Below are 17,959 nucleotides of genomic sequence, written 5' to 3'. Positions count from 1 at the left end.
TCAGGATTTGTTTTTTTGGGCAAGGCTGCCCTGATCAATTGATTGGCGACACTGTAATTCTTTTTGAAAGCAAAAAGTGGTTCTTGTTTGAAGGCTTGATCTAAATTGCGTAAGAGGTGCCAGTTTTGTTTTACCACTTTTTTCAGAGCGTTTGAATTAGGGCAGAAAGTCGAAACAAAAACCAACCTGTCTGTCTCATTTTTTGTTCTTCTTTCGAGAAGGCTTTCACGTGGCGTCCACCAAGCTCTTTTAGCTGATTTTCTTAGCAGTTTTTTTGGGTAACCCCGTAGAAGTAGATTTTCTGTGAGTTTGTCTGCATGCTTCCAGTATTCATCTTTGAATTGGCAATTACGTTTCAACCGTAAATATTGCCCATATGGGAGGTTTTCCTTTAAACTCCGTGGATGGTTGCTACGGAAGTGTAGTGCCTTGTTTCGATCGGTTGATTTTTTATATAGCGTTGTTATTAATTCGCCTTCGTGTGGGTATACTTCTACATCCAGGAATGGCATTTTCTCAGATGAATATTCCATGCTGAATTTTATAGTTGGTACTCTGTTATTTATCCAATCATGGAATCGTTTAAGTTCCTCTGTTGGTCCAGTCCATATGAAAAAAATATCGTCTATATAACGATACCAATGGGTTGTCCATTGTCTGTAGGGATTGTTGTTATAGACGAATGCCTCCTCATATCTAGCCATGAATAACACCGCTGGTTCCGGGGCGAAAGGGCATCCCATAGCCACGCCACCGGTTTGAAAGTAGAAATCTCCATCAAAATTGAAGTAGTTCTTTTTTAATGCGAATTCTGCAAGTCTCAAGATGAAATCCGTTGGTATTGGGTGGGGTCTTGGTCTTTCTTCCAAAAATGCTTCAAGGACATAAATCCCTTCATCCTGCGGGATTGAAGTATAGAGTGAAGTAATGTCCATTGTAACCATTACTTGGGAGTTTTTTTCAAACTTTATTGTCATCAATTTCTTGATGAAGTCTGTGGTGTCTTGTATATGAGATTTTACTGTCGATAAAAAGGGTTTAAGAAAAAAATCAACAAACTTAGAAATAGGCTCCATTAAGGAGTCGCAACCCGACACTATTGGGCGTCCTGGAGGCGTTTTTTCATTTTTATGTATTTTTGGCAATACATAAAAAAGAGGAGTCCTGGGATGTTTTATTTTTAGGTACTCAAACTCTTTTTGCCCAAGAAATCCCTGTTCGAAACCATCGTCAATGATCTTATGAAGTTCATTTTTTAATTCCGAGGTCGGATCTTTGTTAGCCTTTCTGTAACATGTCTCGTCATCCAATTGTCTTTTGACTTCTATTTTATACAATTCTTTATCCCAGATAATAATTGAGCCACCTTTGTCGGCCTGCTTTGTAATAACCAACGTATCTGTTTTTAAATTTTTCAAGGCTTGTGACTCCGCTTTTGATAAATTGAATTTAAGATGTTTTTTCTTTTTCTCCATTTCCATAACTGCTGACAGTAAGGTCCGTTCGAAAGTGATCACCTCCTTAGGTATTTTACTTGTAGGTGGACAGAAAGTTGATTTGTTTCTTAGTCCTGTTGTTTCGAGCCTAGGTTGGTAGGGCAGCTCCATGAAGAAGGTTTTTAGTCTTATTTTTCGACAAAACTCAATGACCTCTGTTTTTAATTTTACAAAATCTGTGTATTTAGTAGGGACAAAGGTAAGACCTTTTGTTAAAATGTTTTCTTCTTCGGGTGTCAAGATTTTATTAGACAAATTGAATATTGGTGACGGTATTAGTTTTTGTAGTTGTGTCGTCTTGTTGACATTTCCCATGTTTGGGGGTCAAAGCGAGTTTTTCCACGTGGTTTGGGTCGGCCCCTGCCTAAAAAAGGTCCTTGGTGTTGTTGTTGGAATCCCTGATTTTGTTGGAATCCACCTCTTCTATTGTTGTTTCTCCTTGGTGCGGGGTCGTCTCCTTTGTTACTACTTGCCGACGACGTGTCTGAGAAGGTTGTAAATTTGTTGAATGATCTTCCCTGGTATTCTTGTAAGTGTTTTCTAGAATCTGGTTTAGAATAGAAATCGGATTGTAGATATGGATAAACTTTTTCCAAGTTGAAATTTTTCTTATCCTTTTCGAATTTTACCGTTTTTTGGTTGATGGTGTAATCTTTGAACTCTCCAATTTCTTTTTGTAATTTCTCTAACAGCGATTTTGAATCTGTGATTAGTTGATTTGTGGAGATTGCTGTTTCCAGTGCCTCTATTTCCTCCAACTGTGTTTTTGAGAGTCTTTGAGCCGTTTCTATTGTTAACACCATCAAGTCACGACTGCATTTCGTCTCTATATAACTGTATCCCTTTTTATATATAGGATCTTCTGTAAATATTACAGGAACATTTTTGATCTGTAGCCCTGTAGGGATTGTGCCTCCTCTCAAGTGCTGAAGCAAGAAATGACCATGCAGGTCGGTGCGGATTTGTTTCTTTTTTAAGCGTGTTAGTTTATCTATTTCGTTCTGGTTCTGGGCCGAGACGCTCAGAGAAGCAGAAGCGAATAAGGGCGGGTCAGCTAGTAGATTTTTTATATGGTCTTCAGTATACGCAAAAGTTTCATTATCACTCATACTCCTGACAAACAAATCTACACCTAACAACTAAATGAACACAAGGTCACTCTATCGCATGAACTACCACGTGCAAGAAGCAATACTAACTGCTTGGCGGCACACAACTAAACAAAACAAAACAAGGACAACTTTCCACTTAGTACCTCTCTTATTTCAAGAGAATCGGGGACCACACAGACAGCTGTCTGCAAGTGACACCTTCAACAAAAAAACTACTGGGTTTGGGCTCCCAACAGCACTGCTTGCCACAAGCTACTGAACAACAAAAGAGATTGCATGTGCTGCCAATTCTTTTACCCTCTTATTTTGAGTTTGAACATCTGACCATGGAACAAATGTTACTGGTGACCAAAATGTGTCGTTTTATTTATATTTTATTTTGAAACATGATTCTTTCTTATTTTTTGAATCTCAAAGAACGATTTAAGGATTTTCAATGAAAAATTTAAGACCTTATGTACAACAAACAAATGATCATTACTCAGAAGGAACAAAACTTTTTTCGCAGAGAGAAAAACGTTTTAGACTTTTTTCGACAACATATAATACATACATTCAATCATACCACTCTCAAACCACACTATTTACATATATACAAACAATACAAAAAAATATATAAATTGCATCTACAATGTAATCACTTTGATTTACAAAGAAGCCTAGAGCACATTCATATCTTTCTAAACCATTCAAAAGTAAATATCACACAATTTTTGGTTTTTTAGGCTTGAAAAGTCTACGCATTTCGAACTCATATAAATGGATGAGTTCTCATCAGGACCAAGGTCTGTGAAGAGAGAAGGGGAAACTTATTGGTATGCTGTTTTTGTGTTGCAACCACACTGACTACCCCTACTACTAGCTTATGTCTCTAACCTCTCAACCACTGGGAGACCAGAAATGCAAGTACGGTTGCCAGGACACCAAACCATCTGTCATGGAGAAATGAATCCCATCAATACCTATCAATAACTGACCATTGTCTTTCCACATTCATCCCACACCTCCTTTTATCATGCTTACATGAATATGGTGGGTCCGGGCTCCGTGGTGAATTAACAGTAGTGGGGCTCCGGCTGTGTATGAAAAAATGAGGTTTTATAAGTGATTGGTTGCTCTGATTTGGAAAAAACGGCGTGTGGTTCAGAGGAACTTAAACGATTCCATGATTGGATAAATAACAGAGTACCAACTATAAAATTCAGCATGGAATATTCATCTGAGAAAATGCCATTCCTGGATGTAAAAGTATACCCACACGAAGGCGAATTAATAACAACGCTATATAAAAAATCAACCGATCGAAACAAGGCACTACACTTCCGTAGCAACCATCCACGGAGTTTAAAGGAAAACCTCCCATATGGGCAATATTTACGGTTGAAACGTAATTGCCAATTCAAAGATGAATACTGGAAGCATGCAGACAAACTCACAGAAAATCTACTTCTACGGGGTTACCCAAAAAAACTGCTAAGAAAATCAGCTAAAAGAGCTTGGTGGACGCCACGTGAAAGCCTTCTCGAAAGAAGAACAAAAAATGAGACAGACAGGTTGGTTTTTGTTTCGACTTTCTGCCCTAATTCAAACGCTCTGAAAAAAGTGGTAAAACAAAACTGGCACCTCTTACGCAATATAGATCAAGCCTTCAAACAAGAACCACTTTTTGCTTTCAAAAAGAATTACAGTGTCGCCAATCAATTGATCAGGGCAGCCTTGCCCAAAAAAACAAATCCTGATCTAAGGACTATGTTAAATTTTCCACCAATCCAGGGACACCACAAATGTGGCACATGTACATGCTGTGACACTACAGTTGAAGGATCTGTTTTCACTTATAACAATATCAATTGGAAACATGAAAAGTTCTCTAACTGCAAATCACGCAATGTGGTGTATGGAATCGTCTGTCCTTGTAAATTGGCATATATTGGCAAAACTAATCAAGAAGTCCGCCTCCGAATACAACAACATAAATCCAGAATTCGGAACAACGTGGCCACTGCCCCACTGGTTAATCATTGGAAAGAAAAACAACATAAAAAGACAGAGGTAATATGGACAGTCATCGCCAAAGTGGAAAGTGACACTAGAGGTGGCAACCTAGACGCTAAATTGACAAAAATGGAAGCGATGCTAATTGTCAAGTTCAATACAGCATTTTATGGGCTAAACGAAATGTCAGAAATGTTCAAACTTTAACCATCAACAGCTGCTTGAGACACCAGTCATGATTCCCTAAAAACATCTGCACCTTGACCATAACCTTACCATAATAAACTCTGTTATATGGACCCCATTGAACACCTTTATACGTTCAGATTGATCATGCACAAAATCCAATAATTGCCGCCACTATACATGTTCACACGAAGCACCACAATTCCCAGAAAGCATTGGGCTCCATGTCAACCAATATAACGGCCTGTCGAGGGTTCAAACAAAACCATATGATGTGAATGGAATACAGAGATCCACAATTATTGCAATGCAAGTCTATGTTTTAAACGGAGCATCATATTCTCAAAAATCAAAAAACAAAAAAATCATCTAATATTAGGCTAATTAGAATTAAAACAACGGAAGTCCTGTTGATTCAAATAAAAGCCACATAAGTGTAAAGACACACAGGCGACTAGCCTGTCTTCACAATCGAGCAATTTTACTAGCGATTACACGATCTTGCTGGCCCTTTAAAAGATCGAGCACACGCCTGAACTCCCAGGATCCTTTGCGGACCCGGAAGCCTCGCGCAAATAGGACGACTAGCAGAACGGAACGCTGCTCGGCGCTGATACATTCGTTGGAAGGTAAGCTTTCCCCTCCGCTGTGTTCAGCTCGCAATTTAGAACAACTTGCACACGATTTCTGACAGCTTCTTCCTGTCCCGGTTCCTCAGATTTAACTCTAACGCCTACGGACAACGCGTCCCTCGTCACCTACAACAGACCGGCTATTAGGATATACTAACGATTCTCCAGGTGAGAAGACATCCTCCCCTGAACCACACGCCGTTTTTTCCAAATCAGAGCAACCAATCACTTATAAAACCTCGTTTTTTCATACACAGCCGGAGCCCCACTACTGTTAATTCACCACGGAGCCCGGACCCACCATATTCATGTAAGCATGATAAAAGGAGGTGTGGGATGAATGTGGAAAGACAATGGTCAGTTATTGATAGGTATTGATGGGATTCATTTCTCCATGACAGATGGTTTGGTGTCCTGGCAACCGTACTTGCATTTCTGGTCTCCCAGTGGTTGAGAGGTAAGAGACATAAGCTAGTAGTAGGGGTAGTCAGTGTGGTTGCAACACAAAAACAGCATACCAATAAGTTTCCCCTTCTCTCTTCACAGACCTTGGTCCTGATGAGAACTCATCCACTTATATGAGTTCGAAACGCGTAGACTTTTCAAGCCTAAAAAAACAAAAATTGTGTGATATTTACTTTTGAATGGTTTAGAAAGATATGAATGTTCTCTAGGCTTCTTTGTAAATCAAAGTGATTACATTGTAGATGCAATTTATATATTTTTTTGTATTGTTTGTATATATGTAAATAGTGTGGTTTGAGAGTGGTATGATTGAATGTATGTATTATATGTTGTCGAAAAAAGTCTAAAACGTTTTTCTCTCTGCGAAAAAAGTTTTGTTCCTTCTGAGTAATGATCATTTGTTTGTTGTACATAAGGTCTTAAATTTTTCATTGAAAATCCTTAAATCGTTCTTTGAGATTCAAAAAATAAGAAAGAATCATGTTTCAAAATAAAATATAAATAAAACGACACATTTTGGTCACCAATAACATTTGTTCCATGGTCAGATGTTCAAACTCAAAATAAGAGGGTAAAAGAATTGGCAGCACATGCAATCTCTTTTGTTGTTCAGTAGCTTGTGGCAAGCAGTGCTGTTGGGAGCCCAAACCCAGTAGTTTTTTTGTTTAACATGGGGACATTAAGGCATACCCTACAGCCCAGGTTCCTCTCCAATGCCCAGGGGGAGTCCTCACAGTAGTGCTTGTTGAGGTCCTTCCTCACCTTCCTGAAAAGCTGATCCTGGGTACACACAACCCCAGGTTCATATCCCTATTCTTAGGCAAAGTAAGGGAGGAGAAAACCAAGGCTTCCCACACCAAGAACTGCGTAAAACAAACCCTGCTCACAGAAGAACCCTGGGAGAACGATCGGTATTTTAGGTGGGCACAAAACAATGACCCTACCTTAGCTATGGCTTGGCAACAAGCCAGTTACCCATCCACCACCCGACCCCAGTGTATCACTCCTTCCAACTAATCAATGGGCTCCTTCTTCAGCTTAGTGACAACAATACAGAACCACAGTTATTGGTACCTAGGGCTTTTCAGGAGCAGATATTGTTTTACGCCCATTCCCATGTTCTGGCCGGCCATATGGGGCCCAGAAAACAACCCACAACCTTCTGAGGCATTTCTATTGGCCTGGTATCTATGCTCAGATAAAGAAATACTGTCAGGAGTGTCCCATCTGTCAAAGGAAAAACCCCTACAAACCCTCTAGTGTCCCTTTGCAGCCGTTACCAATAATCAGGAAACCCTTTGAGAGAGTGGGTATGGATCTTATTGGTCCCCTAACCCGTTCTGCAAGGGGGTTCCAGTATGTCCTTGTGCTTGTGGATTACTCTACCTGCTTCCCCGAGGCATTCCCTTTACGAGCTCCCACAACTGCAAACATTGCAGATAAACTCCTCAAATATTTTTCCCGGGTCAGGTTCCCACAGCAGATCCTTACGGACCTGGGAACACCCTTTGTATCAAAGCTCATGTCTCAGGTCTGTCGGATGCTGGACGTGGGACACATAAAGACCTATGTCTATCATTCACAGACCGATGGACTGGTGGAGAGGTACAATAGAATGCTGAAACATACCTTGAAAAAGATGCTGGTGGCAGAAGGGAAACAATGGGACAGGCTCCCACCCCTCAGTCTGAGTTGTTCATCCTTCGAGATATTATACGGCCGACAGCCCTGGACTTTGTTGGAGATGACTCAGGAAGTGTGGGAGAAGAACTCGGACAGCACCACCGACCTTCTGGAATACACCCAGCATCTTAAATCCAGGTTGGGAAAGCTACGGGAGTTGGCCCATACCAATCTCGAGAAAAGCCAGAGGCAATAAAAGCGATACTATGACAAAGGAAAAAAAACAAGGTCTCTGAACATAGGTGATAGGGCGCTGGTCCTCCGACCCAGCTCATTAGCCAAGGTAAAAAGTGAATAGAAAGGGCCTTACAAGGTGGTAGACACTATTGAGAACACCACCTTCCAGCTCCAAATGAGTCCCAGCCGGTTACAGCTCTTCCACATTAATCTGCTCAAAAAAATGGCTGGGCCCTCCATCTACTACCAACCAATTAGCCCTGGTACCACAGAAAGACGCCTGTACCCTAGAGCACCTCGTGGTTAATGAGCAGTTGTCGGGGGAACAACGGAAGACCCTGTTGGATACCGTAGAGAAATTCACACCACTCTTTTCTGACCTCCAAGGGAGAACCACCTTAGTGGAACATCACATTGATACTCCTCCTGGTACCGTAGAACGCTTATGGCCTTAAAGGATACCGGCCGCACGAAGAGAGGCGGTGGCGGTAGAGGTTGAAAACATGCTGAAGATGGGAGTGATACGCCCCTCACAAAGCGATTGGTCTTCACCCATAGTTATAGTCCCTAAACCAGATGGCAGCATAAGGTTTTGTATTGATTTCCGACACGTTAATTCCATTTCCAAATTGGACGCCTACCCCGTGTTGATGAACTCTTAGAGCGATTGGGGAATGCCAAATATATTTCTACCTTAGACTTGACAAAAGGGTATGGTCAGGTTCCCTTGCGTGATACCGACCAAAAGAAAACTGCCTTTTCCACCCCGGAAGGTCTGTTTGAATTCATGGTATTTCCCTTTGGATTACACTGTGCCTCAGCCACTTTCCAAAGGCTTATGAACAGGGTTTTGTCCTCCCATCACGCCTACTCCTCAGCTTATCTTTATGTCACAATCATCTTCAGTCCCACTTGGGAGAAACATTTAGAACACTGCCCTACGATACTCCGGGAGTTAGGAAAAGCTGGTCTCCACATTAACGCAAAGAAGTCTTGCATGGGGTTTTCCAAGGTAAAATACCTAGGTTATCTGTTGGATAACGGGTGCATTGAACCACAGAGGGAAAACATCAAAGCCTTCACTGAGGCCCCACTCCCTACCACAAAAAAAGAAGTTAGGGCCTTTTTGGGTCTCCTGGGTAATTACAGAAAGTTTATTCCTCAATACTAAGAGCTGGCTGCCCCTCTTACGAACCTTTTAAGAAAGGAGACCACAAAAAGTGCTCTTCAGACCCCTCATTCGTCAGTCAGAATGGAGTTTCAGAAACTTCACCATGACCCAGAGTCCTGTCCTCATCTCACCTGAGCATTCACGGCCATTCATTTTACAGACCGACGCCTTTGATGTGGGTATCGGGGCTGTTCTTTCTCAACTCTCAGAGGATGGACAAGAACGCCCTGTCCTGTTTGTCAGCCGGAAGCTATTCCCCCAAAAACGAAACGATCCTGTCCTCGAAAAGGAATGTCTGGCTGTCACGTGGGCTATCGAAACATTACGATACTACTTGGAGGGAACCAGATTCACTCTTTATACTAATCATGCTCCTCTAGTGTGGATGAGCCGGAATAAAGGGAACAACCCTCGTGTAATGCGCTGGTTTCTCTTCTTGCAACCCTTTTCCTTTGACGTCCGGCACCGCAGTGGCACTCTCAATTCTAATGCGGATTTCTTATCCCGGTTCATCCCCGAGCGGGAAGACTCTTGTTGGGCGGGTTTCGCTGCCCTCAAGCCCCGTTACAAAAACAGACTAACCCCCGCAAACAGGCCCTCTCTCTCTTTCCCAGCTGCCGGACGCTGACAATAGTCCGGGAGTTCCGTCGCGGCATTTCACTTCCTCAGAGTGGCCCTTTAACATGGACGTTGAAGACGAAGACCACACCCCGAAGGGGAAGGACGACTGCGAGGCTTCGCTGTTTAGGAATGAAGGGGCCTGGCAAACAGGTCGTCATCGACCGGAAGAAGGAAGCGCGAGAATCCCAAACAAACGGAAACGGATGTGGAGCTGCTGCCCTGGAGCCCAGGATTTCCAAAGATCAACAGTAGGACGCTGCGCCCAAAAGGGTCGTGGCTTCAACAGGTGCGTGCCCGAATCCGGGGGTTTGGGAGTGGGAGGGAATAAGAGTGTCTACCGGCAGGGTTGAATTTCGAACAGGGTTAGGCTAGAAACTTTTCTGTGAAAGACTTAATCCTGAGTCACGCGCCTCTCTTCCCTGGTGTCCGGTCCTTCCGTCCCTCCCTCACATTGCTGAGTGCATTTCCCTCACTACCCGTCCCCTGAGCTGAAGGATTGTACTCCGCCCTAATACTGGTTCCTTTTCCTTTCATGTACCGGTCCCAGGGAGGATCTTGAACAAACCAGAGGAACCAAGGTGGAGAAGTTAAAATCCCCTGATGAAGAACCAGTTTACCTGAGAAACCGCTAATTCCTCTGAATTGACTTTCTGTACCTTTAAATAAACCTCACAAGCGGTGAACTGGGTGTGCTGGTGTTTGAGTGATTTTTTTTTTTTTTTTTTTTTTACATTTGTAGAGCGCTCTGTTACCCGGAGGTGTCCTGGCGCTGGAAGGATAGGCTGGTGTGAAGGAGCGTACTTACAGAGTGAAGAGCCAAGTTTTAAGTCCTCTTCTAAAGACCATCAGGTCCTGAGTCTGTCTGAGCCCAAGTGGGAGTTTGTTCCAGGCCTCTGCCGCTCCAAGAGAAAAGCTCCTACCGCCCCAGCGAGCTTTTTTAGTTTGGGGACTGTGACCAGGGCCAGTTGTCCTGACCTCAGAGTTCTTGCTGGTTTGTGCCAGCGGAAAAGAGATTTCAGGTGCCTGGGGCCTGTATCGTGGAGGGCTTTGAAAACCATGCATACCGCCTTGAAAATGATTCTTTTACGGATGGGTAGCCAATGTAATTTTACCAGATCTTGGGATACCGAGGAAAATTTGGGTGTGTCAGTGATAAGGCGGGCGGCTGCATTTTGCAGTAATTGAAGTTTGTTGAGAACGCTCTGCTGGGCATTTAGCATCAGACTGTTGCAGTAGTCTAGGCGTGAAAGCACTAGACCTGTGACAATTATTTTCCTATATTTCTTCTCCAGATATGGTAGAATTTTTCTGATGGTTTTGAGTGTAAAGTGAAGAGAGGAGGAGAGGGCGTTCACCTGGGATTTGAAAGTCAGGATTTCGCCGAACCCCTAACAAGCCCCTGTCCACGAATAAGGAAATGCCTGGACTCTTTGCACAGTATATCTCTTTATGATATACTATATACAGAGCCAGCTTCCTATACTTGTCATTTGCAATACTTTAGTTTAGAGTGCATAAATATTTCTACCCAATTCAATTCAATAACACTTTATTTGGTTACATACATAACCATAAAAGCACATAAAGTCACAAAAAATGTTTTAAAGCATATAATGATACTTATATTAAATAACAGTGGACCAAATACATAGACATTATTTCGTTTCTCATATTATCACATCGAAATTGTTTTCCTACACTTAAAAATATATTTTTTTAAACGGTTACAGAAGCTATTACAAATTCTGTCTCTAACTGTTGTAGAGCCATAAATGCTGGACGACAGTGCTTCATACCTTATGTTTTTAAGACCGGGATAATCCATAATTTTCTCTGCACTGAATAAAATGTGCAAAAGAATACCACATGTATGGTTGATTGTACAGAGATAACATCGCATGGGCATTTCCACAGCTCTTTTGAACAGTCATTTCCAACAGGAAAGCTTAATGATCTATGCAGGATACCCAGGCGAAAACACATCAATAAAAATGTCATAATCACATGTTATCAAACATAGGTACGGCTGCAGTCTAAAAGTTGTTAGTGTGAGATTATGTGCTTGCAACAATATTTTATTCATTTCCACACATTATCTCTGTTCACTCAAGAAGCTTAGACATTGATTTTTAAGTTCTTTCCTGGATAACCTATTCATGGTAGGGGGCTAATCATCAAATTCTTGGTGGCCCAAGTTATATAAGAAGGATTTGACATATAATAGCAATCTAACTTGTTTCACCCCATCCAGGCCCATGCAGTCTGTTAAAATCCAGTGATTGAACTTCATTTCCTCTGTTGTCCATATCCTATGCCACAACAGAACTGGTTGAATCTTTATGGTATCTTCCAGATACAACAACCCTAGTTCTGTGTGGCATATGAAAGAGGAGGTACTGTTTGGGAACATCAGCAAGAATCTCAAACACATATTTTCAGCTACCTGAATACAGCCCACATTCGCGTGCCCCCATAGACCAGCTCCGAAGGAAGCGACTAACAAATTTTGCTTTATAAATATTTAGTAATTCCACCGTCGGGCGTGTGCCTAATTTCCTACTAAAGTTTGATAGGGCAGATAGAGCCCTTATGTACAATAATCTCCTTATTTTAACTGCCTCCACCCAGGATCCCGTGCATTCAAATAAAATTCCAAGGTAGAAAAAAGTCTTAGTTCTTTTGATCCGCTTTTTATCAATAAATATTGTTCTGGACTTTGTACACCCTGACCCACAATTCATTGTAAACATTTTAGATGAATTAATAGTAAGACCCCGCTTCGACATAAAATTTGCAAAACTGGTAACGACCCTTTGAAGTCCTAAAGGTGTGCGAGTCATGAGATCCGCATCATCTGCATATAATAATGCGGGAATAGGTCATTTACCAGCTTCCGGTAGGTCCATACATTCCTGAACTAAAACCTTATCAAGATTGTTTGTGTACAATGTAAAAAGAAAGAGTGCAAGGGCGCAGCCTTGTCTCACACCATGCCTCACTTTAAAGTTTCTAGTGCATTCCCCCCTGCCTCAAATCGAACCTGTGCCTGTGCCCCTAGATATAGCTGCCTTAAGAAGGGAATTAAAACCGCTTCCACACCCATCTCCTCTAAAATCATCCATAATTTGTTATGCATTACACAATCAAACGCCGATGATAAGTCGACGAATGCCAGGTATAAAATTCCCTTTTTTGCTTTGATATACTTATTCATTAAAATGTTAAGATTAAGGCCCTGCTCAATTGTTCCTAACTTCTTGCGGAAGCCATATTGCAGGTCAGTTATCACTGCCCGATCCTTCGCCCAGTCCTGTAATCTATTCAGTATTACTCGACCAACAATTTTCATGGTTGAATCCTACAAGGATATTGTCCGATAACAAGGATATTGGCCGATAACAAACCGGATCGGCCCTGTCTCCTTTTTAGGTCGAGCCTGGAATAGCGCATGCGCAGCTGCTGGAATTTTAGTAAGGGGATTTTCAATGTGCTACCCACAGGCTTTTCCTGGCATAAAGCTTGAGTCACGTGCGCGTGCACATGCACAACCGCCATGTGGGTAATTAACTTTCGCGCATGTCTTGGCCCCCACTGTGCTCCTCTCTTCTTTTAGCTTCACTCTGCCATCTGGCTTTCCTCACGGCACCGCTCCGCCTCTCCCCCAACACAGAGCGCGTCTCGCGGCCGCTTGCCTTTCGCCAATGCCAACTGTGTGCGATGCCCAAAGCACTTCTGGGAGGCCACAAACCCCAGCGTCCTATATCCCGGCTCCTAAACCTCCCCCTGTCCTCCGTCGCAAGAAGCGCCTCGTAAACATAGCGCTAGCGCCATTGTGCTCCGTAGCAGTAGGTGTGTTTAGTGTCTCTCTGCCTTGTGTTTTGTGCATCTGTTTATGTGTGTACAATTATGCACGTGTTGACAGGTCTTACTTTTGCATAGCTGCACTGCAGACTTGCACACAGTCAGTTGCAAAATGACGGTCGCTACAGAAATTATAAGGGGCTCAGGATAATCCTTATGAAAAGGAGGCCCCCGCCCCCCCCCCCCTGCGAGGTGGTGACTCCTCTCTCCTGTGCTGAATGTGGAGTTATTTTACACTATGACACATATATATTATTTGTGAAGGACATCCCACCCCAGGTCTTTAATCCCTGGCTTTCACCTCACAGCTGAAATGCGGACACAATCGGTGGGAGCTGAAATGTACCCAGACTAGAGCCCTTTGATCGAACCTGCCATAAACTTCCCGAAAGTGCGCTATTTCCACGATAACCCTCGTACTCAGAAAAAGAGAGCACGCGCTGTCCTTGCATGGTGGGGTGAGGGGGGGCTCCATCGGTGCACGCATCCACAAAGCTCGAGAACAGACATTGTGGTGAACCATGGGTATTGTTCTCCTCTGCAGACTTAATACGCTTACCCCCTCCGCCCCCCACGCAGACAGGTAAAAGCCTTTTAAAGGTTATTTTTTTTAAATTATTTAAATAAAATGTAGATAACGAGCTTCCCTGAAAGCCCAGAAATGAAATGATCGGTTTAAAACTGATGTAATCTTTATCATCACGCTGCCTTTTGGCGTGGGTTACTATTTAAACACTGGACACGTCGCATATTAACATGTAATCCCTGCACGCAGAAGTGTACGTGCATTGACAACACACGTTCCTCCCACACAAGCACTCTTTCAATGAACAAACTTGCATGTGAAATACGGAGTCAAAGTAAAGCACCTGTGTCGCATAACTCAGAAAGCGAGCTTTTTATATCCACCACGATGTCTCCTTCCGAGGAGATCGGTTCCAAGAAGAAAACATATTTTGCAATGTCTAGCACATTTGAGATTTCATTTGCTGGAAGGTCAGTAATTGTGCACAACCTGTGGGCGATGGACTGAGGTTGTAGGCGCTCACGGCGCTGTGTGCAAGAGGCACGCTCAGAGCTGGCTGTTGCAAGACAGTGAGCAGAGCTCATGCAGAGGGGGCTACCTGAGAGTGACTTGACTCACCGGGAGCACAGGTCTGGCCTACAAGCAGGGCTTTAAGTAGGGTCGGAAAAATGGGGTGGGCTCTCAAAGGGGCGTGGCCGATGTAATTTAGGGCATGGCTTAAAATCACTTCAGCTAAAATCTGTGTTTTTGTCTAGTGTGTCGCCCGACTGGTATTTTGCAGTTTCTGCCATTGCATCTAGATATGTAACATTACACCTACAACAAGCAATAATTGTTTCAATCAACAGCTCGTCCACTGATACTGCGTCCTGTTTCAAAGACTGCATGGGCCACCTAGGAAAATGGATGCAGGATAACTGTTTAAAGCTCAACGCATCAAAAACGGAAGTCATGCTCTTTGGCAACCCGTCCCTGATATGGTCAGACAGCTGGTGGCAGAATCATATGGGTCCCCTTCAAACACCTGCAAACAAAGTAAACAAGCATTGGCATGGCCAATAGGTCTCGCTTTTGGAACCTTATAAGTATTTATATTGCAGCACAACATCCTTGGAGCAACAACATCAACTGTTGCATGGCTAAACACTTATAAGGTCCCAAAGGCGAGACCTATTGGCTATGCCAATGCTTGTTTAAAGATTGGTACCAGAATGGATTCATACCATGTAGATACCAAACCAGCAGTGCTACAAGCATTAAAAACTTGAGTCAGCAGAGGACCCCATAGTGCAATATTAGCTTTAAAAATATCAACAGGGACACAGTCCGGCCCAGCGGCCTTTCCTCCCAGACTTGTAGTAATGGCCAAGTTTACCTCACTAAGCTCAAAAAGGAGTTGCTCCGCTTGATCCTTTGATAGTATTACATACTCATCCTCATCATCTATATTAATTTGCGACCCTAAAAGTGGATCATTGTACAGAGAGGAAAAGTGCTCTATCCACGCTTCCTCAGTAATTGCTTCCCCGACAGTAGCTAAATCTCTGTCTATCAGGAAGGGAGCGTTAACTGCCTGCCAGAAGGCGCCGGAGTCTCTAATAATAGATGCTTCGCGGAATGCGGTCCATGCCTCTGCTTTTAACACATTTCTTCTATCTTTTAAGGCGCACTTATACTCTTTTCGGGCCTCTCTGATCTTATCCTTGCTTCTGTCTTCCAAATGCAGGGTATTCTTGAGATTCCTATATGCCCTTGTACAATTGGAATCAAACCATCCTTCTTTCCTTAGGTTTTCTTTCTTATTGTTAACTTTAAGAGTGAGAGCCTTCTTGATATCGTCTGTGATGACATTAAAATAATAATACATTCATTGCATGTAGTCTTCTCATCCAGACAGGCCATGATCTCATCATTACAGTTCATTACAACCTTTCTCATGAATTCATTTGGTTCTATTTTGTCCCAGCGTAATACATATCCATTTTGCCTAGATAAGGATATATCTGCCATTATGGGGTTAGGGCTATTAGCTCTCGTTACCTCTTGTCTAAATAGAAGAATACCCAAGCTCTGCGGAAAGTGAACGCTTAATGAGATCTTACAAGTACGAAAATTGGTCATTCTTGAGCAATGCCTGCTCGAAACCAGAATAAAATCTATTGTAGAAAATGTTCCACAACCATTAAAAGTAGGACCAAACATAACGGGCGGAATACATAAAGTGTTAGTAAATCCTAAATCAAATTGAAACACAGTTTCATTTAAACTATCACCATACCTTGCGTGGGGAAAATGGGGAAAGATCATATCCATGTCATACCTAATACCACAATTCCCAGTATCTGATTGTTGACATAACACAGAGTTGAAATCCCCCCCCCCCTGCCCCTGTGGTTAGGTTTAGCTATACTGATGACAGGTGCCTTCGGTCAGTCCACTTCTTCCAAGTCAGGTAAACCAGTAAAATTATTATGAGTGGGTACACCATACCTTGAATTATGAATTACCAGTGGGACCTCCCTGCTTTGTCTACTATAGTCATAACAGCCGGGTTTGTAGAAAAATCCTAATGGGACAATATTGATACGTTGTGCTGAAATAAAGCAATTTACAGCCCTGCTCAGAATTGACTGAATTATTTGTGGGGTTTTAAAGTTTAATATAACACAATCGCCAGCCATGTCCTTGCGCCCCCTCCCTATCCAGCTCACTCTTCTTGCCATTTTAAACTCTAAAAAGAGTCTATCAGTTAAGCCAGTCTTGCTCCCAAGCCAAGATAACAATTTGTTTCTCAGGCTCTCACATGTTTCAACCATCCCCTGACGCAATCTGGGGACATTAGCTAATACTACTGTGTAAGGGGTTGCCGCTGGTGGTAGGTCTATGTATGCTGTCAGATTTTCAAACTCAAGATCATCCATAGAACTTATTTCTATCATCACCTCAGACCCCTTCACTTGTTTAGTTATAGTTCCGCTTTGAGTATTTGGCTTATAGTGTGTCCCCATAACACTTTTACATGCTAGCGGATATTCACTGGGGGTATGGGTGTTTGACTGGGTACTGGGATTAGTACTCACTCTACAGGTACTCTGGGCATCGTTAGAATCAGATAAAATAAACTCACATTTATTATGATATTTAGACAGTACATTTTCCATTGCCCCCAGTCTTCCACTCAGATTATTTAAAGTAAGTGGAGAAGTGTGGCTCAATGGTTAGCGCGGCAGACCCTGATGCAGAGGTCTAGTCCGGGACCAGGGTTCAATTCCCCGCATCGGCGGGTCTTGGGCTCAAAATTCCATGGACCTGATAATTCTCGCCTCTGTGCCTATTCCAATCATGGAGTCCCACTCGGCAACTCTGGGCAATAGCTTGCTTAATCTCCACAACGGCCCCCACAAGGCTAGGGATGCCTGGCCTCCACCTTGGAGGTGCCCTGGAGTGGACGCCTCACAGGGAAAGCCAGGATGGGTTCCACAGCGGTATTCGTACAAGCGCCTGAGACCCTTGCGGGCGACTAGTGCGCTATACAAGTATCAATTTACAATTACAATTTACAATTTTTAAGGTAACTCTCAAGGGCATCCAATTTATTTTTCAATTTCAGTACTTCATTCTGCTTACAGGAGTCAGAGCTAGCTAGCGCCTTCTCCCACCCAGTTATTTTGCAGATGTCCTACCCTTCATTGGTGCTCTTTTTTGTGTTACACACAGGGTTACCATACCCTTTGTACTGGTTTCCTTGCCCAGCTTAGATGAAGTATCAGGATTTCTAAGGCGCTTTGAGGGTGGTTGAGGATCACTCTCAGAATCACTATCTATAATGTGATCAGAAACATTCAAAACACAACCATTTCTTGTATCTGTTCCGTTGTGCCTTTCAACCAGTGGATCAGTTGACCCTTTGTCGTTATCAAGTAGAGTAAGACCCTCAGCAGTGTTATTTTTATCTGGATTCATGGCCTCTTCTACAGTTAAAATGTGCTTTTCTATCGCACCCATAGCGCCTGTCAAGTAATTTAATAATGTCA

At 42.8% G+C, this 17,959-nt stretch overlaps 1 protein-coding gene across 5 annotated transcripts in view; it reads right to left on the bottom strand.

Moving 5' to 3' along the window:
• LOC147703671 (butyrophilin subfamily 2 member A1-like) overlaps nucleotides 1-17,959 on the bottom strand; it is a 415,432-nt gene that overhangs the window by 369,738 nt on the left and 27,735 nt on the right. The gene's annotated exons all lie outside the window — the stretch shown is intronic.

This window comes from Lissotriton vulgaris, chromosome 7 (assembly GCF_964263255.1).
Source record: "Lissotriton vulgaris chromosome 7, aLisVul1.2, whole genome shotgun sequence".
NCBI classification, from domain to species: domain Eukaryota; kingdom Metazoa; phylum Chordata; class Amphibia; order Caudata; family Salamandridae; genus Lissotriton; species Lissotriton vulgaris.
The sequence above is the reverse complement of the archived record's forward strand: the minus strand, read 5'-3'. Positions and strand labels throughout refer to the sequence as shown.